General features: G+C 40.9%; 1 protein-coding gene across 6 annotated transcripts in view; it reads right to left on the reverse strand.

The window, feature by feature from the left end:
- The window catches only part of PAK3 (p21 (RAC1) activated kinase 3), a 259,546-nt gene that overhangs the window by 110,143 nt on the left and 122,325 nt on the right, over positions 1-27,078 (reverse strand). For 2 of the 6 annotated variants that reach the window (XM_081125248.1, XM_081125246.1), the window contains exon 3: positions 867-1,014. The exons of 2 other annotated variants lie outside the window; for them this stretch is intronic. The gene's annotated coding sequence lies outside the window, so the exon portion shown is untranslated. Of the gene's footprint in view, positions 1-866; positions 1,015-5,250; positions 5,365-6,307; positions 6,418-6,536; positions 6,603-27,078 lie in introns of those variants that run through there. 2 more of the 6 variants (XM_081125245.1, XM_081125249.1) reach the window with 2 other exon arrangements.

Genomic DNA, 27,078 nt, shown 5'->3' on the forward strand with positions numbered 1-27,078 from the left:
AAGAAGGCCAGATGGAGAAGTCAACAAAGGAAGCTATAGCAGCTGCTTGAGAGGCTAAGAGACAGAGAGATGATCAGACAGGCCAAGAAACCTGAAAGTAGAGAGGAAGAGAGAGAGACCCAAATTGAAAAGCTGCTGGGGAGCTATCAGGCACTTGTGAAAGACACTAGAAACCTGTGAGACCTAGTCCCTACTCTTGAAGAGCTTAAAGTCTAGTTTACCTGTCAAGATGAATACTGCAAAAACCATGCAAGAATGATTTCAAGCAGTAAAGAAACAAGAGCTGCACTACATGCTAGACTCGAGTGTTCTTGGAGAGTTGGGGAAGGAAATATTCCCCGGTTGGGTGGGAAGGCTGAAAGAAGTTTCTGGAAGATTTAAGTTAAGAACCTAGGATGATTGGGTTGGGGTTACACTTTAAATAAGCAGGTGAAATTAAGGTTTTGAGGTAGTAGAATTTATAGGAACCAATTGGTAAATTTGTGGCATGTGGCTGAAATACCACTTTAGCATCAGGAAAGCAGGGGGAAAAGAAATGACAGCTTGATGGGAAGCAGGTCTGTGTTATACTAAAGCTCTCAGATGGAGCTTGACATTAGTGAAGGACTTGGCAGTGACTGTGAGTGTGTTTCTCCCACTCCCCGTAGGATGTAGGTCAAGACTGTCATTCTCATATTAGAAATGGAGGAATGAAGAGATAAAGGGCAGCTATACTGGGCACAATTCCCCAGAAAGAAGGGGCCATGCCTTGGGGTCTAGCTGATGAGGCCTAGTCAGTGCCTTTAAAGTTGGGAGCTCTGGTGAAAAGGTGGCATTTACCTGGACTTAGAGATCCCTAACTCCCTACCCTGGAATCCATTACTCACCTCACACCACCACCGCTGCAGGACCTTAGCATGGGTGGGTGCTGCCCATGAGAAGAGGCCAGGCTGCCTTCAGCTCCGATGAACTCAGTGCTGGGTACACCAGCTGCCACAAGATGCAAGGACTCAGCTGCTCTTTCTTGGGGAAAACCTGCCAAAAGAAGCATTGTGGGGGAGCGGGAATATCTTTCCCCACCTGCTACTACTCCCTCATCCAACCCTCCAAACATCACATACACACTACAGTGAATTTCAGAAAATCCTTTCAAAAGGCAGAGAATCAGAACAGTATAAAAAAACATTATTACATAAGGATGAATAAATCCAATGTGACAGATGTGAAATATTTGCATATTTACTGAAGGTAGCATAGTCCAGTGTACCATGGAAAACAGAGATGATAGCAAATTCAGGTGGGTTCTGAGGATACCTGAGCTTCCTGAAGACCTGGCACTGTTGTTCATTCCTCAACTCCAAGTCTCCACCTCCATTGCCATTTTCTTCTCTCAACAACCTCCTTCACTACGGCGGGACACACTCTGAAGTCTCCTATATCATCTCACAGCTGCTGAGGGCCTCAGCCTCTGATCCTAATTGGAAATTCTCTTTGCCTTCTCCTATCTCCACCACAAGGATGTCTTTTACAATCTTCCCAAGATTTTTGTCTGGTAATATATACTGGGGTTGTTATTTTTATTTGGTCTGTGTGGCAATTTACCCTATCTTCCCCACAGAAGTTTCCATGTCCAACCATGAAAGACATGGAATCTCTTTAACCCCTCTCTTTTCTGCCTTTCCACACATTCACTTGAGCCTCTCAAGGGTTTAGCACTCTCAAGGAGACCAAACTTCCCTTGACAGGGCCCCAAGCTCTGCATTCCTTCTTACTCTGTCCCCCTTTCTTTCCACAGTGTGTGTCCTCAAAGAAAAGCAGCTCTTATATATAACTCCCAATAAAGCCAGATCCAGGTTAGCACATCTATTAGAGGACACCAGAATACACAGGGTTCTAAGCCAAAGCCAGGGATGGGTGGATAGATGGATGGTTGGTTGGATAGTTAAAGATGGAGATAGCTAAATTAGAGCCCCAGGGAGCCAAGAAAAGCCCCATGATTCCCAAGGTCACTTTCTTGAATAAGACCAAACCATATCCCAGGTCTTCCACTTGTTCCTGGCAATACTCCAGAGCATGCATGTTCCCCAGAAGCCCTGGCATTCCTTTTGTGCTGCCCACATGCACACTCTAAAAAGCTTTCCCAAATCCCACCCACTTTGCAGCTGCGTGGTGTGCCTGCAGCCTCCCCCACTGCAGGAGCTCATCCTGCAAGGTCACGGTAGGGTGGGGATACAAGAGTGAGGGCTGTCAAAGCTCCAGAGAGGAGCGGGACTCAAAGAGGGCTCAAGAAGGATGGCCACAAAAACCCCTTGCCTACCCTCAGACCTAAGAGCTAGTCCCAGGGAGGCAGCATGCATCCATGGTGGTGGGGAACAGTGTTAGAAGACCTGGAGGAAGGGGGAAATGCATCAGCTTGTAATAACCAAGCACATTCAGGCTTCTGTGCAAGATCCAGGCCTGCCTCCACCTTCCCTCATTCACTTATTAACTCCATGTAGCTTGCCTCAAACCTACCAGTTGCACAGCTGGAGCCAGTGCAGGTGCCGCTGGCAAGACACAGTACTCCACCTGGTGGCCACACTCCTCCTGTAGGCCTGGAGTGTGACTTGTGTGAGAGCATGGGGGTTGCTGCTCTCTTTACCATGTTGGATGCCTTGTGTGCTTATACCATGTTGGATATGTGCCGAATCATATCTATACTATGTTGTGTGTATATCAAGTCTGTATTATGTTGAGTACATGTGCAGTTATATTTATATCATGTTGTATATGTGTATCATGTCAGTACCACATTGTGTACATGCTGTAGGTCTGCACTGTGTTGTATGTGTGTTGCATATATTCCATGCTGTGCGTGTGTCTACCCTGTGGCTAATCCATATCATGTGTCATATGCTTATGCCACATTGTGTGTCTGTATCATGTTGTGTACCTATATTGCCTTGTGTGTTCACCTGTGGCTCAGCCTCCTACCAGAGACTGAGGTAAGGATTAGCGCACACATCTTGTGCTTACTAGCACCGCAGGCTTGCTGCATTCCAGCTTCCTGCCAGCATCTCTGTATGGGGACTAGAGCTGCCACCTTGTTGGGTATGGGATGAGAGAAGCTACAGACAACCACTGACTCTACCACAGAGCTCTCCCATGGCAAGTGCTTGAACCAGCACAGAAGATAGGTGGGAAAGGAATTCTGGAGCTGTTTTCAGGCTCTAAGAAGGAAACTCGGCACTGGGGTGGTCAGGAGGGATGGATCCTTCTCTCAACTCCCAGCCCCATCCATATATGAGAAAGGCCTACAAGAAGCCACAGCTTCCTGAGTCTCTCTTTCAGGCCAGTTGGAAGGACTGGAGCCCTTCTCCACAGAGAGTAAGAGCTGCACAAGTGTTTAGCACTGCCACCAGAGCTGGGCTATAAGATGGAATGTATGGGGAGCTCTGCTAAAGGCTTCTCCATTAAGGTCACTAGAGGGCATGATTGTGCTGATTGTTAGGGGCATTTCTCTTGAGGGTTGCAGAATTCCCCAAAGTCCCCCTGGCTCAGAGAGAGAGATGGGGGAGAAAGAAAGGAAAGGACCTAAACCCCAAGTCAGGCCCTTCATTCACCCTCACCCTAAGTCCTTCTGTTTTGAAACTCGGGGAGTCAGGGCCAGTAGTGAATCTCTGCATCCCCTACCTCTCACCATATAAGATCCCCATAGAGCTTTTTCTGTGCTTGGTTATAAAGTCCTTAGCAGATTCTCCACGTGGACTTCTCTTTTCTGTATTTTTCACCATTTACATGAAATAAAAGTATAGCCATACTGGTGAAGAGATGAAATATGTGTAAGAGTTGCAGGTTTGTTTTGTACTGTTTCCCCTTAAATGGAAAGCATGCAGAAAAGAGTGTGATTTAGAAGGGGTAATTTTGGCGGAGAGGGCTGCCCTTTAGCAGGCCCATCTTTATTGCCAAAAAATAAAAATAAAAAAATGGAATTCTGGAGCTGTTTTCAGGCTCTAAGAAGGAAAATCAGCACTGGGGTGGTAGGGGGGGATGGCTCCTTCTCTCAACTCCCAGCCCCATCCATATATGAGAAAGGCCTACAAGAAGCCACAGCTGCCTGAGTCTCTCCTAAAAGGTCACAACCATTTTAGAAAACACCTCCTCCAAACCTCATCATTTGAAAGACAAGGAAACTGAGGCCCAGAGAAGGGCACACACACTCACATCAGAATGCCTGACTTCTGATTCCCAGGGTTCATTCCACACCAGATCCTGATCCTCTAGTCCTTAAAAAACTTCCTTCTCCAAATCCAGTCCACCCTCACCACACAGCAAAACCCTAGCCTCCAACTCTACTGTGTGACCTCCAATACCATCTTATTCCATCTTAAGGATCAGTCTCCCAGGCCTCTCTGTGGCCACACTTTTGGAACGATTTCCATTCTCTACCAGCACATTGTTCATTTATTCCCAGTCTTCAAGGTTCACCTCTCCTATTTTGCTTCCCACCTGCAGACCAAGAGATAGCTATGCCATTTTGCCCCACATCACATCCCCTGGGTGCAGCAAAGATTGTCCCAACCTGCAGATAACTGACTGAATGTGCAAATTAGATACGGATCCATTGCACTGATTAACATTTCCAATTAAACTCCCAGTTAGGCTGTGTATGTTAGTGGCTCCAGTAATGACCGAGTAAGTAAATGCGAATACCTTCCAAAGTCACAGAGTGAGAAACAAAGCAACACATTTCTGGGGGGAAATGGAAACAGACTGCTAGTCCTGGGAGTTTACTTGGTTCTTTGTTACCCCATATCAGATATTACATGTCTGGCTGTTACTGGTTCCCAGGCTAAGGCTTCTCAAGTGAAATGGAGGACTCAGGCCCTGAGCACCACTGCATGCCCTTTCTTGCCCCCTGCTGGAGAAGCCTCATAATAGTGCCTAGATGGCAAGGGAGCCCACTCCAGGCCCTGCAGAGGAAATAGCCTAGTTTCTGGCAGATGGAGAGGTTGAGGAAAAACAGAGCAGCTGAAGGAAGCTTAAGCTGAATCCCAGATGCCTTGACAGCTGCTCTTACCTTCTAAGATAGTTGTTTTCACCATCCCTCAGCCTGCACAGGGTCCCATGTTCTCTTGCTTGGGAATGAGGGCTTTAATTTTATTTATTAATTTTGTTTTGAGCATGGGCCTGGCACATCTCATGTAAAAGCAGTCAACCTACCTGTCTTGGACAGATTCAAAGCCTCTCCAATCCCCTTTGGGTCCCTGTCCCTCCACTCCCTCTCCTTACCCAGGAAGAAAGAGCTGGCTGTTGAGGCTGCCACTCATGGAGTTTCTTCTTCCCTTGACCAGAAGCAACTGGTTCCTGAAGATGGGTTACATGGGTGGGAATGCTATTGATTCCCTAAATATGGAGAAATTGTCCCTGTAAGTCTGGATTGAGCCACAGGTACCTCAACCACCAAATTCCCCATCCCACTATGGAAATTAGAGCTTTTGGGTTACTGGCAAGACTTTTTTTTCTTTTCTCGATCAATTTGTTCCTGGCTATTCCATCAGATCTTACCTACCTACTCTGATTTCTAGATCTATTTTTATTTATTTATTGCTTTTAGAGAGGGAGGGAGGGGGAGAGAGAAAGAGAGAGAGAGAGAGAGAGAGAGAGAGAGATGGATTTGTTGTTCTGCTTATTTATACATTCATTGGTTGACTCTTGTATGTGCCCTGACTGAGGATCGAACCTGCAACCTTGGCTTACCAGGATGAAGCTCCAACCAACCGAGCTTGCCATGGCTACTCACTTCAACCTCATAGTACCTTAGTCTCTGACCTCCTAATAGCAGAGCTTCTAATGGGGGCAGCACTTCCCCATCCATCCCTGAAGTTATTCTTCATTTCCCTAACCTGTCATGTCCACTGCTCTTCCCCCAAAGACCTCAGCAATCTTGTTTTCTCTGTATACAATTTCCACCTCCAATCAGAAAGTCTGCAGTCTGTGGGAATGGTCAGCTAGTTGGAATATCCTCCAGGGTATTGTGGTCCCTTGCCTGCACATCTATTACAGCTGAACTTCCTTTTTCTGTTAGGTCTCTCCTGCAGGCCCATTTGCCAGCTTGAAGGGTCTGGTCTTTGACATCTCAAGGTCCCTCTGTCCTCTTTCATGGGGGGGGGGTATGACATTTGTATCCAGAAACAGAGGTTGTCTCTCCAAGCCCTAGCCTATTAACCATCCACTGCCATATTAAGTCCCTTTGCCCAAAGGTGCCTCTGATTAGGGGCTTTAAGTACCAAACCAAAGACCTACCCAATTATAATTTTGCAAAGAGTCCAGTGAAAACTGCACTGACCTTTATACCTCGGTCATCTCAGGGCAGGGCCACAGTGTTATCACCAACAGGAATGGACCTCCTTCTGTTCCAACACCTCAGAAAGCCATACAGTTGGCCTGGATTTGAGTCTGCAAAACCATGAAGGGAGCAAGACTAACATGGCTAAAGGCTTCCCTGCTGAAAGCCAATTTTTAAAAATAGTGCTGCAACCCCCCCTGTCATGCTTCCCCAAAGCCAAGCCACTCACCCTTCTCTCCTTTGCTTCTACAGACCATAGTCCAGAACCCTCAATTCCACAGTCTGGGACTGGATTCTGGAAGGTGGGACCAAAAACAAAACAAAACAAAACAAGTGGGGCTTCTGGCTCCCTCCCTCAGGCACTGCCTTCCTGCTGCTCCCCCACCCCACCCCTGAACTACCACCTAAGGAAGGAAAACCTGCTAAGAGCAAGGATCTAAAATGTTCAATCTGTCCAAAAGTGTGACAGTAATCTTGCCAAATTCAGTTCAAAAACTAAGGGCAATGCACCCTGTGAGCTGAGGGGGACAGGGAGGGGAGAGCCAATGCACTTAATGACCACCCTCTCCAGACAAAGACAAAGGCCAACTGAGGGACCCCAGGCTTTTTCAGGACATTATTCCATAATTCCAAACCCCACAGGAGAAGTGTCCTCCTGCCATGACCCTTCCCTCACCAAAAAAAGGACAAAGGGATAAAGAAAAATAATGAAAAAGGGGAAACGTGCCCCTTTGAAAAATCGTCACTTTTTCTGTTTTTGTTCAGGTCAGATTCTTCCCCCTAACCCAGGCTTGCCAGGGCCGCCGCCACAACCCCCGCCCCCTCGTGGGTGGGGAGACTGCTGTCCCTGCAACAGTGGCTGCTGGAGGGGGCGGGTAGATGGCATAAGACTTACAGGCTGACGTAGCTTTTGGGGCGGATTTTGCCTCCAGCCTAGTATGGTTGTCTAGGGCTTGACCCAGCGAAGCTGCCCAAGCTCTCCCAGGAGGGCCCTGACACACCCACTTGTCCGCTTTCCTGATAGGGATCCTGCAAACTACGCACTAAGTCTCAGGGCTCCAGGTAGCCACGTCGGGGACTCAAGGCTGGAAAGCCGCAAGAACCAGGGGCGGATCGGAGAAGGCAGAAAATCTGCCCAGCCGCGTAAAAGCAATGCCGAGCTGCCACCCGCTCCCCTCAACGAGCCAGGTGCCATAAGTAGCAGGATTTACCTGCCACTGGTCCAGCCACCCTGTCAAGACCTTCCCTCTACCTCCGAGCTCTCTGGCTAGCAGGGCTGGAGAGCCTCAGCCCCTCTGCTGTAGCATCAGCCTCGGGCCCAGCCCACTCCCCTCCCCCCACCCTGAGATCCCCTCCCAGACCCTGCTCCCTTGCTCCAGGCAAGGAGAAGCTGCAGTCCCCTACCCAAGACCCCAGATGGCCTGCCGCTGTCAGCTGCCAGCTGCCAGCTGCCAGCCTGTGGTGGAGCCGTGCTCGCAACTGCTCCCTAGCCCTTCTCTGCTATGACATCACCAGTGCTCTGCGCAGTACATAGGCCAATCAGAATATGAGCATCAAACTAAAATCTCCATGAGTGGGCTACTGGGGACCAATCTTTTGTTTCCATGCAGGAAGTGCATTGGAAGGAAAAAAGGGGGAGCAGGATGAGGGAAAGGAAAATGAGATGGAAACTTCTACACTGTGAGTATTGTCTAGGCAGAGGTCTAGCCTCAAGAAAGAGGCTCGCCTGGCAGTAGAAGGAGAGGGAGTATTTCATTTCTCTTCCTTAACTGATTCCTTCAGGAAGACTTGGATTTCAGATAAGTTTTTACGGGAGGAAATCTGTCCAGCTACACCAGCACTCTTTTGGAAGGAAAATGGTTTGGATTTGGAACACCACCTGTCAGGCAAACAGGCAATATGATGGATTCTCTGGAATACACAGTAAACTCAGAGACAGATATGGCGTTGGGATTCAAAGAGATGACAATCCAGATAGGGAAACTACCTTTCTGCACATGAAACATGCATTTTGAAACAGAGCATTACACCAAAGAAGGAATAATTAATCTACTTCAAGTTTATATAGATAGATAAATATATACATAGATATAGATACAGTTAATTTCATCAAAATGTGTGCCTCTTTTGTCTTTAAAAAAAGAATTCAATTTTTGCTTGTGTCCAACGCCTAAAATCTAACTCCAAAAATATTTTGCTATTCCCAAATCCATACCCCCACTCTAGAATTTGTCTAGCTTATGTAAATCATGGTAAATCCCAGCAAGGAGACTTTAAACTGTCATAAAAAATGACAATGAATGCAAAATAATAAGCTCATTCAAATTTTAATTATGTAAAATATTCCTGTAAATGAAGATCAGAAAAAGACAGGAAATTATAATAGTTGGGTTAAAATAATAGGATTATGGGTGATTTTTCCTCTCCACTTTCAAACTTATTTTTTTATAAAGATAAATATATCCTCACATACTTAAATGGTAAAAATGGGCCATGACACTCCCAGTGCACTTTTATCCAATTTTATCAACTCTTCCTAACATCCAGCAATCATTTTTCCATAATGCCAATAAAATAAGTCTCAACACTGAAAGTGAACTAATATAACTGCCACTTTTAGGAAAGGCCACAAAACAAGCTCTAGATTTATCAGAGGCAACATCTGGGGAAGTTAGAAAATGGGATGCTTCTTCGGACTAATTTATTTTTAAAATGTGATGATACTGAGAATTGAAAAAGAGAACAAAAATGACCCTTCCAAAGCAGGAAAGAGGAAGACAAAGTGATCTACATACTCTAGACTTTTAAAGGGATCACTTTGCATTTTACTTTTAATTTTTCTTCATTAAAATATACCTGTGCATATATGAGTATTACATGAACATTGAAGAGCGTCAGAGCTGAGATTTGAGCCCAAAGCCTAGGCTACATGGTTTGGTTAAAATACATATTTGCTTTGAAAAAACAACAACAACAACACAACAAAAGACAAGAGTATACCAGATTGGTGGTTTTTAAAAATCAGGCATTTTTGGTAGCTTTTTTTTTTTTTTTTTTTTTGCATGGTGGTTATTTGTCTCTTATCACCCATCACCCTCCTTCTCAAATCCCTGATTAATAGGTTGAAATCAAGATGGTCTTGTTTCCAATGATTTTACAGATATTTTTAAAATTAACTTTGAGGTTAAAAAAAGTAACCCATCACATTCATTTCTGTTTTTACATCATGGTAAATGTAATTTTAAAAAGCTCTGATCTAAAAATGAATGTCATTCACTTAAATGTTACATTTCTAATTTGTAAAATGCACTTATTTGAGTTATTTTTTAAACAATAACAATGCTTTTTTAAGAAATAAAAAGATATAACTGGATTTTCCTGGCTGATTTAACTTGGGTCTTCTAGGCTATTGATTTTTAAAAAATATATATATATCTTTATTGATTTCAGAGAAAAGAAAAGAGAGGGAGAGATAGAGATAGAAATATCAATGATGAGAGAGTCATTGATTAACTGCCTCCTGCACTCCCCCAACTGGGCATTGTGCCCAGACAGGGAATGGAATCTCCATCTCCTGGATCCTAGGTCAGTGCTCAACTGCTGAGCCACGCCCAGCAGGGCTAAGCTATTGATTTAAATACTAATTAAAAGGTATTTGATTTCACTCTAATCTTCCCCCATACCTCTGCTATAACTCAGAGCTATTTATGCAGTCACCACACATAGTTATTTAAACATTTCATGTGTATTTCTTCTCTCCCTGATGATTATAGAAAGTAGCATGGGGCCAAAATCCTATTAGGTGCTTGACAAATTAAAGCATAGCAATGTCATAGAAAGAGGACTGTCCTTAGGAGTCAGGCCCAGCACAAAGACTTTAGTCTTCCTGTGAAAGGGATAACCTATTTTATTCTTGATGCCATCAGTCAATCTTTACTGCCAATGTGGCTTGTTCTCCAAGAATATAGACAACTGCATGTGAATTTTCAGTGAAGCAGAAATGTCTTAAAGATTTCATCTGTTTTTATTTTCCCACTAAGCTCTCACAGTCCCCCATTCCCTTCCCCAAGCTCATTAATTTAAGGATATAATTACAACACTACCACAATAACCACTTGGCATGTGTACCCTGCTTCACAAGTTACAAACCACTTTTGCACTTCCCTGTTTGATCCTCACAACAGTGTACTAAGGCAATTATTATGATCTGCATTTCACAGATGAGGGAATGGATGCCCAGGCATTTAAAGTAGCCTGTCCGATGCCTCAGAGAGATGGTCCTGGAAACCAAGTCTCCCACTTTCAGTTCTGTGTTCTTTCTGACACCCTACCTGGCATCTTCAGTTGTATTTCTTATTTGGCTCCCACTAACTAGCATCTTGAGTCACATGAGAAGTGCGAGGTTCTGGGGGTGGGGTATGTAACAACAGAAGTAAACTAAAACAAGTATTTTCAAACTGTTCCAGTCCAATTCCAGAAAAAGGGAACATTGCTAACTCTCATATAACATTGATGGGAGTGTAAAATGACAAAGCATTTTGGAGGGAAAGTTGACAATACTTGGTAAATTTTTAAGTGCATATGTCATTTGACCAAGCAATTTGAACTCAAGGAATTTGACTATGGAAATACTCATAAAAAATATGCCAAAATATGTTCAAGTATGTTTATTCCTGAATTTTATGTAAGAATAAATAAAATCTTACATAAAAAACAACCTAAATGTCCCTCAATAAAGGAATTGTTAAATCAATTATGGTATATATGTATTTTAGAATATTATTCATGCGCTAAAAAGGATTAAGTAAATTCCTATGTATTGAAATAGAAGCACACCTTGACACTTTCTTGAGTGAAAAAAAATGACAGAACAACAGGTATACTATTATTTCATTTTTGTTTAAAAAAATTGGGTGTGTTTAGGCTGGAATTATAGATACCAAACTGCTAATAAGGTAATTCTAAGAATCAAAAATGTGGGAAAGAAGACATGTGGGCATGTGGGGATGATAGGGGTCATTAACCATTTTCTTTACATACTTCTCCACTGTTTGTTTATTTTTACAATAAGCATACATAGTATTTTGCATGTAAGAAACATTAAAAAGGGAAACTATGCCATTCTTTGGATTAAGACAAAACAAAACAAAACAAAACAAACAAAACAAAACAAAACAAAACAAAACAAAACACCCCTGTTCTCATAAAAGGGATCTGAATTCCAGGTCAGTGTTTTAGTGAAGTCTATGGTGTGCCAGGCTAAGCTAAGCCATTTCTGGGCAAGCACTGGATGCAGGGCAGAAATATACAACTCACTGGGCAAAAGCAGACTGGATATCCTGGTTCCCTTCCCACCCTTGCCTCAAGTCCCAAATCCAGAAATTGTTTCGAATGGTAGAGTCTGGATTTCTGTGGTTTTCAGTCTTCACAACTTTTACTATAGCAGCTACCCTTAAAAAAAATTTCTCTTCATGCTCTGAATACAAAAGGACCTGGCTTGGTACAGCTAGTGTAAATGACATTGGCTGGGAGCTCAGTGCCCACTCCTTCTTTATCAGGGCCTGCTCACTACAAGCTGTTACCAATACTGAGGTCAGGCCCTACTGAACCCCTTCCTTCCTGCCCCCCACCCTACAGCTCTTCTGTAGAAGGCAACATGTATGTAGCCTGTTGGCCAAAGAGCAAGGAGCCTCAGAAATGCCAAAAGATTTCATCCTAGGTCCCTTAAAAAACCATAGCCTGGGTAAAGAAGGAAGCCCATGGATAGGAAATCACCATCCTCTTGGGCCTCCAGAGTTATGGCCAGGGAATCAGGAGACACAGATTCTAAACTAGCTTCTGACCAGGAAACCTTGAAGAAGATGCAAATTTCCCTGGGCTTTACTTTTCTTCTCTGTGAAACTTGCCCTGCCTATCTCCCTGGATTCTTGTATGGGTACAAATGGCTAATGGAACAAGAGTGGACTTAACAAATTTCAGAGCTGTACACCTCCTTAAAGCCTTGATGAATCTTCATTTACATATGTTCCTATATGGTGGGACCTTGGAAATGGGATCTCTCCTTACCTTCTTTCACTATAATTAGCATCCCTTAGAAACCTGCTCTGTAGAACCTATATTTCAGAAGCTCACAGCCTCTGTCCTCCTCTCTTCCACCAGGGAGTTAGCAAAGGAAAAGCAGAAGACAATTAAGTGTAGGTGGATTTGGATGAATAAATATGAGAATGAGGAAGTTCCTCTCCTCTAACTTGGTTTTAATTAGCCCCACTTCCACCATGATCCTACATATCAAACCACATTATTTCATTGAGCTGATGCTCTGATTTTGCTCCTCAGTGGATCACATTATACATTCCTTCCCCATACCTTCCGATCACTGCACTGCCCAAACCTAAGTCAAAGTGGACAGTAAATTGAATTTGGAAAGTTGGTTTCATTGCTCTCCTCATTTTACTAGAAAATAAAAAAAGAGAGGAGAAAGTGAAAGACAAAGTCTAAAGGACAAAGAACCAAAGAAAGAAATAGAGCAACAAATCTTAATTTTTCTTTTAGACTGGCTTGACTATGATGTCATGCTTTCCCAGCTCACCTGTGATTGGCTGCTCAGTTCAGTATCTGCTGAGAGCTAAAGGCTGATTATTTGCCAGAGATACAAACCTTTCAGGGAAGTGTTGAATCATTGCTAGTTGTCATGACAACCTGGGCAGTGTCTGCTCCTGATAACCACATAATGAGATTGTCAGGAACAGAAGTCCCTCCGTCCTCACACCCAACCATTTGAAGTGGTGAGCAATGAAACATTTCTCTCAGGAGGCAAAGGGAAAAAAGTCACCAACCGGCATGGTGGAAATCACCTTAGATAATGTAAGTCGGCCAAGTTCTGGGGAAAAAATCTTCTTAAAGAATTCCTTACCTACCATCTGCAGGTCATGCCTGAACCATGATATTCACTATAATTCAGAGACCTGTGGAACAAGTGGTGGAAAGGGGAAACAATTCTGCAACAGTCCAGCAAAACTAAACAGAAGGATGTGTGAGTGGAATGCTAAATCAATTAGAAAAAGGCACATCTCCTTTCTTTATAGGATGCCATTATGACACGATCCAGGGGCAAGTGGGGGGGCATGTGTCAAAGATGCCAGGGCATGGCCATACCCAGTCACCAAAGTCAGACACAAAGAGAGCTTGAGGGAATAAGTTGTGTGACTTTCTACCAGCTACTTTCATTTCCCTGAGGGTAAACACATCACTTAACATTATCTTGGGGCTCCGGATGTTCTGGAGAGGGAAAAGCAACTGCATCTTTGTAATATGTTATTCATTCCTAGGACAATTTTATTAGCACCTACTAAGTGCAAAGGACACAGCTAGGGGCAACAGATGTTACATGATGAACCAAACTTGGACTGTCTCCTTAAGGAGCTTGGAATCTAGTTGGGGAGAAAAGATACATACCCTAGTAACCTTGATATAAGAGAGATGTAGTAAGTACTTCAAGGGAAGTCCAAAGTCCTTAATTTCAGAGAGAAAAAAATCACATACAGACTGTCCCACTCCAGTTCCAACCCATCTTTCCAGGTTCTTCTTTCACCAGTCCTCCCTTATATCCCAAAGAGTCAGCCCCATCAAACTATTATCTGTTTCCTGGATATGCATTGACTTTCATACCTCTGCCTTTCTTTCCTCCTGTGCTTTTCTTTTCCTAACATCACTCTCTCCCTCCTTTCCCTACCTGGAGATATTTAACGAATACTTCCATACTTGACTCAAATGACATCTTGTGTATACACAAATTGGTCCCATATTTACAACCCTTCAGGGATCTGTACCTGGTAGACATGGATGTTGACTGACATTACTTCTGTGTACTGCATTCAAGTCTAGCACGTGCAAGTCCAGTGACACATAAGAGAACCGGTTGGTACAACCGATTTGGATTTTTCAGGGAAGAGCATAGGTAAAGTCAGACTACTTTTAAAAAGTGTTATTTAGATAATCAACACAAACCTGTTTTTCCACTTAACATCTATATCTTATTTTTATTTTGAAATAACTTAAGGCTCGCATGAAATTGCAGAAATAGTACAGAGAGTTCCCAGGTATCTTTCCCCAAGCTTCAACCAATATTTTGATCTACTATTGTGTGAATTTTATCTTGCACACCCAGAGTACATTGTTGAAACCCCAGAAATTGATATTGGTATAATACTACTAACTCAAATGCAGGCCTCATCCAGAATCCACCAGTTTTACATGTACTCTTTCTTTCATTAAGTAATTTGCCAACACAGCTGAAAAGTAACAAAACTACTAATAGTTGATTTTACTGTCAACTTCTTTTCTCAGGCCCATCCCTCTGAAAAAGGACAAAATCTGAAAGATTTTGGGACTGAGAGAAAGAAAATCAGCTTGGACTAACGAAAAGCAGCCCAGTTATTAATCTGCCTGGGAGGACAGACAGATAAAGCCAGCTGCAAAGTTAACAGAAAACAGTTTCTCCCATGATCATGATGACTTCCACATTCTTTGACTACTGCTTTCTTATCAATGATACCCCATACCTGCTTTTCTATTTTCATTTATTACTAGGGATTCTCAATTGCTCAGTCACCCTCTCCTCATGAGAGTATCCAATTCCTAGTGAATTTCTCCTTTTCCTGATCCCTTCTCCTGATCCCACCTCAGAAACTGCAATCAATCCAGAATTTATGCTTGTTTCCTTTTATCCTCCTCATAATTACCCAGTGGGAACCCAAATGCTACAAAAGATGTTCTCTCCTTCTTTTTTTCTTTTCTTTTCTTTTCTTTTCTTTTCTTTTCTTTTCTTTTCTTTTCTTTTCTTTTCTTTTCTTTTCTTTTCTTTCTTTTCTTTTCTTTTTTTTTAAAAAATATGTCTTTATTGACTTCAGAGAGAGGAAGGGAGAGGGAGAAAGAGAGAAACATCAATTATGAGTTGTCATTGATCGGCTGCCTCCTGCATGCCCTTGACTGAGGATAGAGCCTGCAACACGGGCATGTGCCCTGACCAGGAATCGAACCACAAACTGTGATTTCCTGGATCCTAGGTCGATGCTCAACCACTGAGTCACACCCAGGTGTCCCCCCACCCTCTTTTCAATGCACTTCTACCATAAATGGGACTATAGTCTTGTCTCTGGTAGTCTTGGTTGATCCCCAGACATTCTAATCTAATTGTATGGCAAGAATCTGGGCATCAGGGTTTTAAAAAGTCTCCTCAGGTTCTAATCTCCTCAGATTCTAATGTGAAGCAAAGTTTGGGACCATTGCCTTAGGGATTTCATTGCTTTAGTATTTATTATCTTTCCTCCTTCTATTTGTGCATAAATTCTGGCCATCTTTCTAAGAATGTCCGAATCTCACAGGGGAAGAAAGTAGAATTGCAGAATTTTCCCAAGGGGCATGCTTTTAAATTTGGTTCTTCTCTCTGAGGCTTCACCCAGTTTCTACAAACCTTACCCTTTTTCCCTTATGGTGTATTCAACTTGGAAAATAACATAGCGAAATGATGAAGAAATTGACTATTTGTGTAAAATTGTAGCTGTAGTTGTTTCTCTCTCCCTTTTCTCCCTTCCCAGACATAACTCAGTCACACTTCAAATTAAGTGGTCTCAAGTGTGAATTTAAAAACTAAGTTAATATGTGCACGCAAGACTGGCTGACCATCGCAGATGTATTTAATAGATGTAGACCTCAACATGCTGTTGTTCCATGTAATTAAGCACCTGTTGAACCTCATAATCAATCCTTATTTTGTTATAATTCAGAAACTCATTACATTTAATGTTCTCTGGTGTTTACTTGATCAGCTCACTTGTGGGGGAGGGGCACTAGAAAGGGCTTGCCCTCTCCCCACTTTTGAGTCATCCAAGAGAATACATGCCCTACTCAGCAAATAATATATATGAATCAAATGATGAATTTTAAAGGTCAGCTAAATAGAAGTTTCAAATATGTTTATGTTGATTTTTAAAAATATATCTTTATTGATTTCAGAGAGAGGAAAGGAGAGAGAGAGAGATAGAAACATCAATGATGAGAGAGTCATTGATCAGCTAACTCCTGCACATCCCCGACTGGGGATGGAACCCACAACCCGGGCATGTGCTGTGACCAGGAATCAAGCCCCGATCACCTGGATCCTGGGTCAGTGCTCAACCGCTGAGCCACGCCCTGCAGGGCTATGTTGATTTTTAAAAGTTGTTCACCTCCCTCCCCCCCCCCCCTTATTCATTCTAGCTGTTAACATGGAAAATTTAATGAATTCTGACATGGTAGGCTAAAGTTTATTGCCAAAAAGGAAAGGGAGCAGGTTGCTAAGCAAATTAATACTATAAACAATAAGAAAGTGACAACCTTCTAGGGGAATATGCTAACGTGAGGTTTTTAACTGCGCTTTGCATTCAAATGACCTATATGCTAAGTATAGCCCTTATCTGTTTGTTCAAGGCCTTAAGAGTCAAGACAGCTCAGAGCATGGACCTCAACCAGCAGTTTGATTGCAGATTTTTGGAAATAATAACATGGCATTTCTTTAAACATATTTTTAAATTCAAGCTTCTTACAAATCAAGATTGGCCTTTCCACCATTCATGGAATTAGTGAGGCTTAACCATGTTCACTGTGGTGCCGGCCCTCACAAAACTCTGCTAACAAAGGCTCTGACTCTCACTTGAGCACTGCCTTTTGGGGAAGATTTCCACGGTAATTTGCTGATTCTCTTTTGAAAGACGTAGGGTGTCCTAGTAACCAGGAGGGGGTTGTACTTTCCCATTAATCTTGGGATGTCTTTGACCCTTTTAAATTTTCACCACCCCTGTAAGGCCATAAAGAATTCTTAACCTGGCTTTTTGTCATTTAAAGCAAACACCTCCTAACTCTGTTGTTAAAAGAAAGAGAAGTAGAGAAAGCATCATTCTCCCTATACTTCAGTTGAAATTATCAGCCTTTATCAAAGCTATGTTGGAGGGGGGTAGCTCTATTTGGATTCAACTGGTAGAAGGAGGTTATGGTGAAATTATCCTATTCTAGTTACACCAGATAGCCTTCAAACTCGTTATATTTTTAGTAAAATCTAATCTATTATCCCCAAAACACAGCTTCAGATAATAAACTTATTACTTTCACTATGTTCTACTTTAAACCCTACCCCCCAACACACACTCAGACACACTTGTGCATATGCGCTGATATCAGAGTCTTCTCTCTACAGTTTAAGACAAAGACCACTGGACAGGACAGGGTTGAAGTAGTCTTAATTTGTTCTTTCCTTTCCTGAGTTCTATTCTTCCTTTCAAACACTTCTCCCAACCCACCTAGAGCTCCAATGAGCTCCATCCAGTTGGCCCTCCTTTCCTTCCTGACTCTAGGAAGGAGGAAAGCTGATTGAATTCTCAGTACAGTCTTAAGGATTTCATTTATTGCTTCTTTTAGGTTTCTGTATTTTAGGAAGACCCTTCTGGCATGGGGAATGTTTGACTCAAATGAAGGAATTGCAGAAGTGGAAATATAGAGGCTACTGCAGGCTTTAGGAGAGAAGTTAAGAGCGGGATATTTTTGGTGGAGAAATATTGCTAATCATACCGCTAAAGGGCCCTTCCACACACACATGTTTGATTCTGATGTGGGCCACTGCCAGGGTTCTCTGACATCAGACAGTAATCCACTCCATGATTTCAAAGACAGACTTCTGCATTCATACATGAAAGCAAGGCTTTTCATCAACTCCAAGAAGCTTAAAACAAAAATAAGGCTTTTGGTTAAATAGAAACTTAAAATGCCTCTAGGTACTGATGACTGGCAGCTTTCTGGTTAACTGCAATCTGACCATATTAGGAATCAAGGCCAGTCCCTGCCTCAGAGTATCTTTCTTTGCTGCTCTAAATTTTTATGCAAGCTGATTTAGAAGGCTGGAGGTGACAGTGGGGTTGGGGGGCAACCTCATGGCTACTTTAGCTGAACTTTGGGATAAACTGGATTAGAACCATCTGACTAAATTGAAAAACCATTTTCTGTTCTGGGGATTTTGATTGGTTTCAATGCACTGTTTTATTTTAAAATAACACTGTCATTTTTAAACACTTAAATTCTCTGGTGTTAAAAATGACATTAAGTTTCCTATAAATATTTGGAATAGACCTACCATATTGACCCACTAGTTCCTATTCTGGATATTTACCCCCAAAATGTGGAAACAGTTATTTGTAAAGATATATGTACCCCTATGTTTACTGTGGCATTATTCACAGTAGCTAACAACATAGAAACAACATAAATGTTCTTTGATGGATGATTGCATAAAGATGTGGTGCATATATTCAATGAAATACTATTCAGCCATAAAAAGATGAAATTATTGCCACTTGTGACAGCATGAATGGATCTTGAGAGGATTATGCTAAGTAAAATAAGTTCAAAAGAAAAAGACAAAAATAGTATGATTTTACTCACTTGTGGGATATAAAACAAAAAGCAACAAACAAACAAAACCCCAAATTCATAGATACAGACAAAAGTATGGTGGTTACCAGAGGAGAAAGGAAATGGGGAGAGGAAAAAGACAGTAAAAGGGATCAAACATATACTTATGGAAGGAGACTAGACATCAGGTGGTGAGCAGAGAGGCTGTGTTATAAAGTTGTACACCTGAAATTTATATAATGTTATTAACAATATTACTCCAATAAATTTAATTTTTCAAATTGTAAAAATAATATTTAAAAATAATTCAACACTTGCCATAGCTGTGTGACTCAGTTGGTTGGAGCATCGTCCTGTGCATTAAAAAGGTTGCGGGTTCGATTTCCCATCAGGACACATACCTAGGTGGTGGGCTCGGTCCCCAGTCAGGGTGGGTACAAAAGGCAACTAATTGATGTTGTTTTTTTTCTCTCTCTCTCCCTGCTTCTCTTCCTCTCTCTAAAATCAATAAACATATCCTTGGGTGAGGATTAAGAATAATAATAATAATTCAGCACTTGAAGATAAGTTGGATGATTTCTGCAACTCCTGGAAAACCAACTTATACTATACTACTTCTACTGTTGCTGCTACTACTACTACTACTATTAATAATAATAATACAGTAGTCCCCCATCCACGGTTTTGCTTTTGCAGTTTCAGTTACCTGTAGTCAACCATGAACATAGGGGTGCATATATTTTTTCTGATTGGTGTTTTGGGACTTTTAAGATATATTCCTAGAAGTGAAATCACTGGGTCAATAGGCAGTTCCATTTTTAAATTTTTGAGGAACCTCCATACTGTTTTCCATAGTGGCTGCACCAGTCTGCATTCCCACTAGTAGTATACCAAGGTTCCCTTTTCTTCACATCTTTTCCAATACTTGTTGTTTATTGATTTATTGATGGTAGTCATTCTGGCAGGTTTGAGGTGATATCTCATTGTCTTTTTAATTTGTACCTCTTTGATGATTATTGGCCTTGAGTGTCTTTTCATATGTCTATTGGCCATTTGTATGTCCTCTTTGAAGAAGTGTCTACTCAGGTCCTTTGCCCATTTTTAAATTGGATCCTTTGTGTTCCTAGTGTTGAGTTGTATAAGTTATTTATATATTTTGGAAATTAACCCCTTATTAGATGTATCATTGGCAAATATGTTCTCCCATATAGTGGGTTCATGTCACACCATTTGATTTTATTTAACAGTCATCACTCCTCTTAGAAAGCACAGAGTAAAGGAAAGTAATTCAATCTAGTGAATCACTGACCTCTTGTACACACTATTTTAGATGCAATGGAGTGATGTGGCTCTGAGCTTAGTTTCCTTACAAATAGAATCAAACTAGCCTGGTGCCTGCCCTTTGGATGCTCACAAAGAAAGATAATCCAGGAAGCAATAGAAATATGTATGTAAGAAATATTGGACAAACATCATGCAGTATCATGTGGCCCCTTCTACATATGTCATGGACACATTTATATGAACCAGTCAGTTTTCCAGCACACTATGGGTTTATTGAATGTTATATCTCAAGAAATGCAAATTAATTTTAACATGAAATTAATTGGGATTGGTACATCTTCAAGCAAAAATATAAAAATGATTTTGAAGTTGTCTTTATCCATGTTATGGGTAAAAGAGTTGCCTATCTATAAATGTAATAAATAAGATCAATGCTTGATGGTAAGACCATGTTCACCACTATTGTTCCAGTACCTAGCACTCTGCCAGGCATCTAGAATTATGCAGTATTTATGAACCAAGTGAAAGACATGATGTATAAACAAAAGAATTGGTGTATGCAGTGGGAAAAGCACTGGGCAATTGTGGGTACTGCCTGAGTGAAGAATTCCTTCCTTGCTCACTGTCAAGAGCATAGTGTTATACCTTCCTGAATAAAAAAACCATAGATGAAGCTGTTTAAAGAGGTCAACTATTGACTGTCATGAAAACAGAGGAAAAAGGAAGGACAAAACAAGAATATAATTTATCAGCTCAAATATTTAGAGCATACTTGAGTTGGCAAAGGAAAAGCAGAAAGGCACCCCTTAAAGAAGGGGTTAAGAAGAACAGAAAAGGCTTATGTGAATAAATCAGGGAAACAAGAGACCAAAAATTAGCCTTGTAACAAGTTAGAGAAGATATAGAATGAGAAATGATTCAAGCCTATGAGAGTGGAGCCTTTTAAAAAGTCAGCTTGCAGAAAAATGAATAAACTAATTTAGGTGAGCAGCAATTCATGAAGGCCTCATAAAAATAGCCATCAACCAAAATGAGGTAAGGGACTACTTAGGAAATGTGAACCAACTGAAGCAAGCAGCTGTTATATATAAAAATGTATGAAGGAAAGGACTGGTTATACTTTCTGTGTTGTGTTCTGATTTATGGAAAGGAATGTCAAAAACCAAGACAAGAAAAACAAACAGGAAAACCTCATTCATTTGAATCCATCCAATCCAGCTTTTTGATAATCCTAGACCTAGGGTTGAATAAAGTTATATTTTGCATTTCCTATCAAAGAACTGTTTGCTAAGCAAATTGTTAGTGTTCATGTCAGATAGGATTTAACCAGTTTGAGAGAAGATAATTTCTTTCAATTATTTCCGTGGTATTAATTTGTATATTCATATCTTAATTATCAATATGTCTCATTCATTCAATGATTTTTTCATTAAAACATACTATGTGTGAAGAAGCATGTTGGACATCAGAGAACAAACTGTGTTCCCTGACCTCAAGAAGTTCATAGTCTAGGATCAGAGATGGAGGAGGGGAGATTAGAGGGAAACATGATCCATTTAAAAATCACTACTGAAGGTATAATTGACATATATAACTTGCATTTACCCATCCTTAACAGCACATGGATGCAAATTAATTAACCTTAATAGTAATAATTCAAGTAAAACTGATTTTCTTTTGGCAAACTGGAGAACAACAGAAAATCTTTTCTTTTTTTCCTTTTGTCATCAACCAATTATTATTGCCTCTCCCTTCCTCTAAATTAATATCACAAGGGCTAAATGGAGCAGCTAAATCCCAAGAAGAACCTGCTACAACCAGCTCCTTATCCTCCACCCTCATCCCACCCTGAACATCTTCCTTACAATTAGAATCTTTCCAAGAGCCACTTGGTGCCTATATAAAGCTTAGCGACCTAATATCCAGAATACTCCAGAAGACATTTTGGATCCTTATAAAATTTTAAGGTCTCAAGTTTCTCCAGGACATACTTCACCTTGACTGCAAGTGAGATCATATGCACTTTAATAGCTCACATGTCAATGACTTGTGTCCCCACTTGCTTAACAGAGGGCCTCAGTCTCCCTTAATGTCTCCCCAGTTATTTCTGACAGTCCTCAAGAATAGTCCTTTCGCTCAGCCAGGCATGGTTTAGCAGTTGAGCATCAACCTAGGATCCAGGAGATCACATTTCTATTCTCAGCCAGGGCACATGCCTGGGTTGCGGGCTTTATCGCCAGTCAGGGGCATGCAGGAGGCAGCTGATCAATGACTCTCTCATTATTGATGTTTCTATCTCTCTCTCCCCCTCTCCCTTCCTCTCTCTGAAATCAATAAAGATATATTTAACAAAAGAAAAAAGAACAGTCCTTTTATGTTCTTCTTCTACTCCCTCCTCATGAATGTAAACTGCCAGCAAATTAATTGAACAAATGTTTTTCAGGTATATACTATGTTCCAGGCACATTCCGAGTTACTGGAGGTAGAGTGGGAACCATGACAGACAAAAGAATCCCTGTTTTTAGGGAATTTATATTCCTAATAAAAGATAGTCCATAGCAGGCCCTCAGCCATGGGTACCTCTAGCTGTGGGAACACAGAGGTCCCTGCTGGGGTGAGGCATAGATTCTCCAAATCCACAAGGAGCTTAAATGGTGCTGATTTCCCTTCAGGAAGTTTTGGCTGAAACCATCAATGGGTCTATATAGAAGGATGGAAATGCTTACTTTTGTTCTGTGCAACACTTTATCACCTGGACAGTAAAACATTGCTTCTATCTTCTCTCAGTGAGGCCCATGTGAGAAGAGCATCTCCAGCTTCTTCCTGCAGTAACACTTTAGAGCTTCCCCGCCCCCCCCCCCATAGATCTCCCACCACTCCAACTCAGACTTTCAAACTTGGTTCCTGTGCCTACAGGACAAACACCATCATGTTCTACCATGCCCACAACCCTAAGTTTCAGACACAGTCCTCCTCATAGAACATTTCCCCTTCTACTGATCATTTCAAGCAAATAGGCATACAGGAGTCTTCATACATCCAGATATATCTTAATTTCAATTTAGGGTGAGTGGGACCCCCACTACTCATAATGCATTTCATGTAATCCTTAGAAGCTGATGAGGTCAGGTAGAATTCTTTATTCTATTATAATAATTCCAAATTCCAGAAAGCTCTGAAAACCAAACAGTATTTAATGTTTCCTGCCAAAATGTATTCAATGACAGTCTGTGAGGCTCTTTCACTATAAATATTCATGTGTCATTGCAGAAATATTGATGTGATTTATTACTGGATTCTATTCCAAATCCCACTGAACGTTTTACGCACCATGCAGTATTTTTGAAGACAATGGATCATGAAACTTATTTGGCCCCAAAGCTTTTGTATAGGTGTTGGGAAACTATTTCTATATAAGTTTTATAGATAAGTAAACTGACATTTAGACACATTCAGAGACTTGGCCAATGCCACAGAGCTAGCAAGTGCTGGAGCCTTAAATAGAATCAAGGTCTTTCTGAATCCTAACCCCTTGTGATTTCCTGTACACAAATTTGGCTGGGTGTTTATATAGGAGGTAGGCTGTCCAGGTGGATGCTGAAATTAAAGAAAGGTTGAGATCAAGTAATCAGAGCACATCTTGAAAAATGTATGTCTCTAATTAGTTAGCCACTTTGGTAATATAATTTGTCACAGTTCTACCCTCCAAAGAAATTGTTTTCTGAGAGTATGTTTTAGTACTACTTTTAAAAAACTGATAAAGGTTTAATGGGAAAAGTCAAAAAGGTGATTCATTTTTTAAAGGTTCCATGGTGTTTCTCACTTTACTCTCTGGTGGGGACAAGTGGACTTGCATTAGAAAATTTTAACAGTACTACTTGCTCAAGTTAACCACCTTTGTGATCAAATAAGTCATGCTCCAGAAATGTCACAGCTTCGTGGTATACTCCCAGCAATTTAATAACCATAATCATAAGAGTTGTTATTTTTGAGAATCTATGAAGGACAAGAAACACTGCTATATAGTTTATATCATTTTATTTAATAATCTTACAACAACCCTGAAATGTAGCTAGAGATGGAGATGATGATGAAAATCACAGCAATTCATTAAATCTTTACAATGTGGTAGACATTATGTGAGCTAAATTCTTTATGTGGATTATCTCAATCTTCATAACAAACCCATGAGACATATACTATTATTATTCCATTAAAGATAAAGAAACTAAGGCACAGAAAGTTTATAATAATGTGTCCAATGCCACACAGCTAGTTAAGTAGTCTGTATTTCATAGTGCAGCAAAGCTAGGAATGCAGTTTTAGCAGTTTCTAAAAACCAATATGGCCTCTGTGAACTGGTTTCCTCAATGGTATATGTAAGAATCCTCCAAAATACTTTTAATATCTAGCGAAATAGTATAAGTATGCAACAGGCTGCCCCATCAGGTTGGGCCACTTACATGAATTCTGGAGTCTGATAAGCAATCACTCATTAACTATGAGAGTCACCTAATGAGTACACGCACCCTATGAAGTATAATCAAAATATATGTACCCCAATGTTCATAGCAGCACAGTTTACAATAGCTAAGATCAGGAAACAGCCCAAGTGACAGTAGATGAGTGGATAAAAAAGCTTTGGGACAGAAAACATTTTAATATAGACATCAAAAGGTTGAAAAATGGCAGGTTGCAAGTGAAAGAACCACATGTAGCTCCCAAGGCTGAGAGGAAGTATCACTGCATTAAAGGGTACAACAATTCTCTACAGGCAAACAAAAGTGAGTCAGATCTGCCCTAAATTATAGGAGTTGGAAGTGAAAATTCTCCCCACTAGATGCCCAGCATGTAGCAACATGGTTGGAGCCTTTGGAGAACATCTTCAGATCAAAGCAGTGACCAAGACAGAATAGCACAACACAGGCAGAGTACAAAAATGGCAAGGTCAAGTATGAAGTGTTCAGATGATCTTGGGACTACAGAATGTCATTTCTGTAGGCCTCAGTTACCTCACCTGTAAAAAGGGGATCACAATAGCATTCCTAGCTGAAGGAAGGGAGCTACATCAGATAGCCTCAAGGTCCTTTCCAAATCTAAGCATTTGATTTGAAAGAGCCATTAGTGAGGTATAGTGATGACTACAAGTACATTAAGTCCTTAACATTAGATTAAAACATTCTTGTGCTTTAAAAATTATTCCCTCCTCATTCTTGCTTCTAGTTGAAACTGAATTGCAAAGATTTTTCTGCAGCAAACATAGCTCAGCCTCGTGAAGGGAAGATGGTTCCATCTGAGCATGTCTTGGCCTAGACACATGGCTGCAACCATTTTGAAGTCAGAGAGTACTGATAAATTCACTAGAAATGCACACAGGGCAAAACTAACCTCCTTTGTCCATATACATGATCAAATTCAGCAGTGAAAAATGAGGGATTCACAACAGCTCTGTGTTGGTGCAAAATTATTTTGTAATGTTTTAAATGAGATGAAAATTGACCATAAAAAATAGAAAGAGTTAATAGATAATCCAGTGCACTGCATAGGGGTAACTGGCAGGGAGGTTAGCAGAATGCACTGTCAGGTCTTGCTTTACCCTGCACTGTCATTAATGATACAGAAGTGAGAAAGAAAAAAACAGTCAGATTCAGTCTGCAAAAGAGCCCAATTAAGGATCTTCAAGGAAGCAAGGACATTAAAAACAAAGGATGTGGGCGTAAAAACAAAACACTATGCTGGGTCTATTTGGAAGAAAATGGCCGTATTCATTCGAAAAACAAATTAACACCCACCATTCTCAGGATGTTTGTATCAGGCAACACTGGGGGATTGGCAGTAGCAAGTGAAAAGAAAGATATATCACAATAACAGCCTGAAGGAGGACCCTGTCCTGAGATATGATACACAGACTGTGTCACAAGGCAATGAGACTGTATTATTATAGGTAAGGTATAAAGGAAGATGAAATGCCCATCCAGATAGTTTAGCAGGAAAAAGATGTATTTTGTTTTAGTTTTGTTTTATTCTGATAAGAATATCTGGTCTTTATCCACCTATTCCATTTATTCTTTCAACAAGCATTTACTGATACATTTGTTTTGCTTTGTTGTGTAGTAAGACTTGAAAAAACTGTGGAGCCAAGTAAGACGCAGTCTTTGATCTCAAGAAGCTTAAAATATAAGTGGGGAAACAAGAAAACTACTCAAGAGTTATAAACATAAGCAAAGAAATATCATAGGCGATAAGGTAATATACACATATCCCCTTTGCTATGGGGACTGTGGGTTTGAAGAGCAAGAAGGTAATGTTGTTGAGTAGAATCAAAATTAACCAAAAGTCCTAACCTCCATAGACCAATGGATTGTTTTTTCTCCAGGATAGGACTTTGAAGATTCTACTACCTTGATCCCACATGATCTATGGGATATGCCTATAACCAACTAGCCAGGACTTCTGGGAGTAGCTACAAACCACTAGAATTAGATGAGTCAACATGGTAAGTGTGTTCTGCCTGGCAAAGAGGACTCATAAGGCAAATACTTTCTCTCAAACCCCAAAGAGGAAGATTTTGAGAGAAGGAGTTGCCCTTCTCTCAGTAGATCAATTGACTTTTTGGAGCTGACATTCAGTCTCATTTCCCATATCCCCAAATATTTACTCCTAGGTAATGTTGAATATAACGAAGCTAAAATCACACTGCCTACAGGTTGGAAACAGATACACACTAGACATACAATTACTGTTTGTATTGATTGAGAACTCAGATTCAAAATCCAGTCATACAAGACTCAAAAACAATTAGAAATCAGCAACAAATAGCCAACTAACTACCCCACTCCCACCACACAGACACATACACACTTTTAAGTAACTCTTAAATAAAAGAGGAATTTAAATTGATACTACAAATGTTGTAGAACTGAATGATGATGGGAGCAACACATATCAAATTCTGTTGAATACAATCAAGGGAATATTCAGAGAATAACATATGACCTTAAATTCACTTATTAGAAAAGAAAAACAAATGGAAAATAAATGAATTAAAC

This window comes from Miniopterus schreibersii (assembly GCF_964146895.1).
Source record: "Miniopterus schreibersii genome assembly, chromosome: X".
Lineage (NCBI taxonomy): Eukaryota > Metazoa > Chordata > Mammalia > Chiroptera > Miniopteridae > Miniopterus > Miniopterus schreibersii.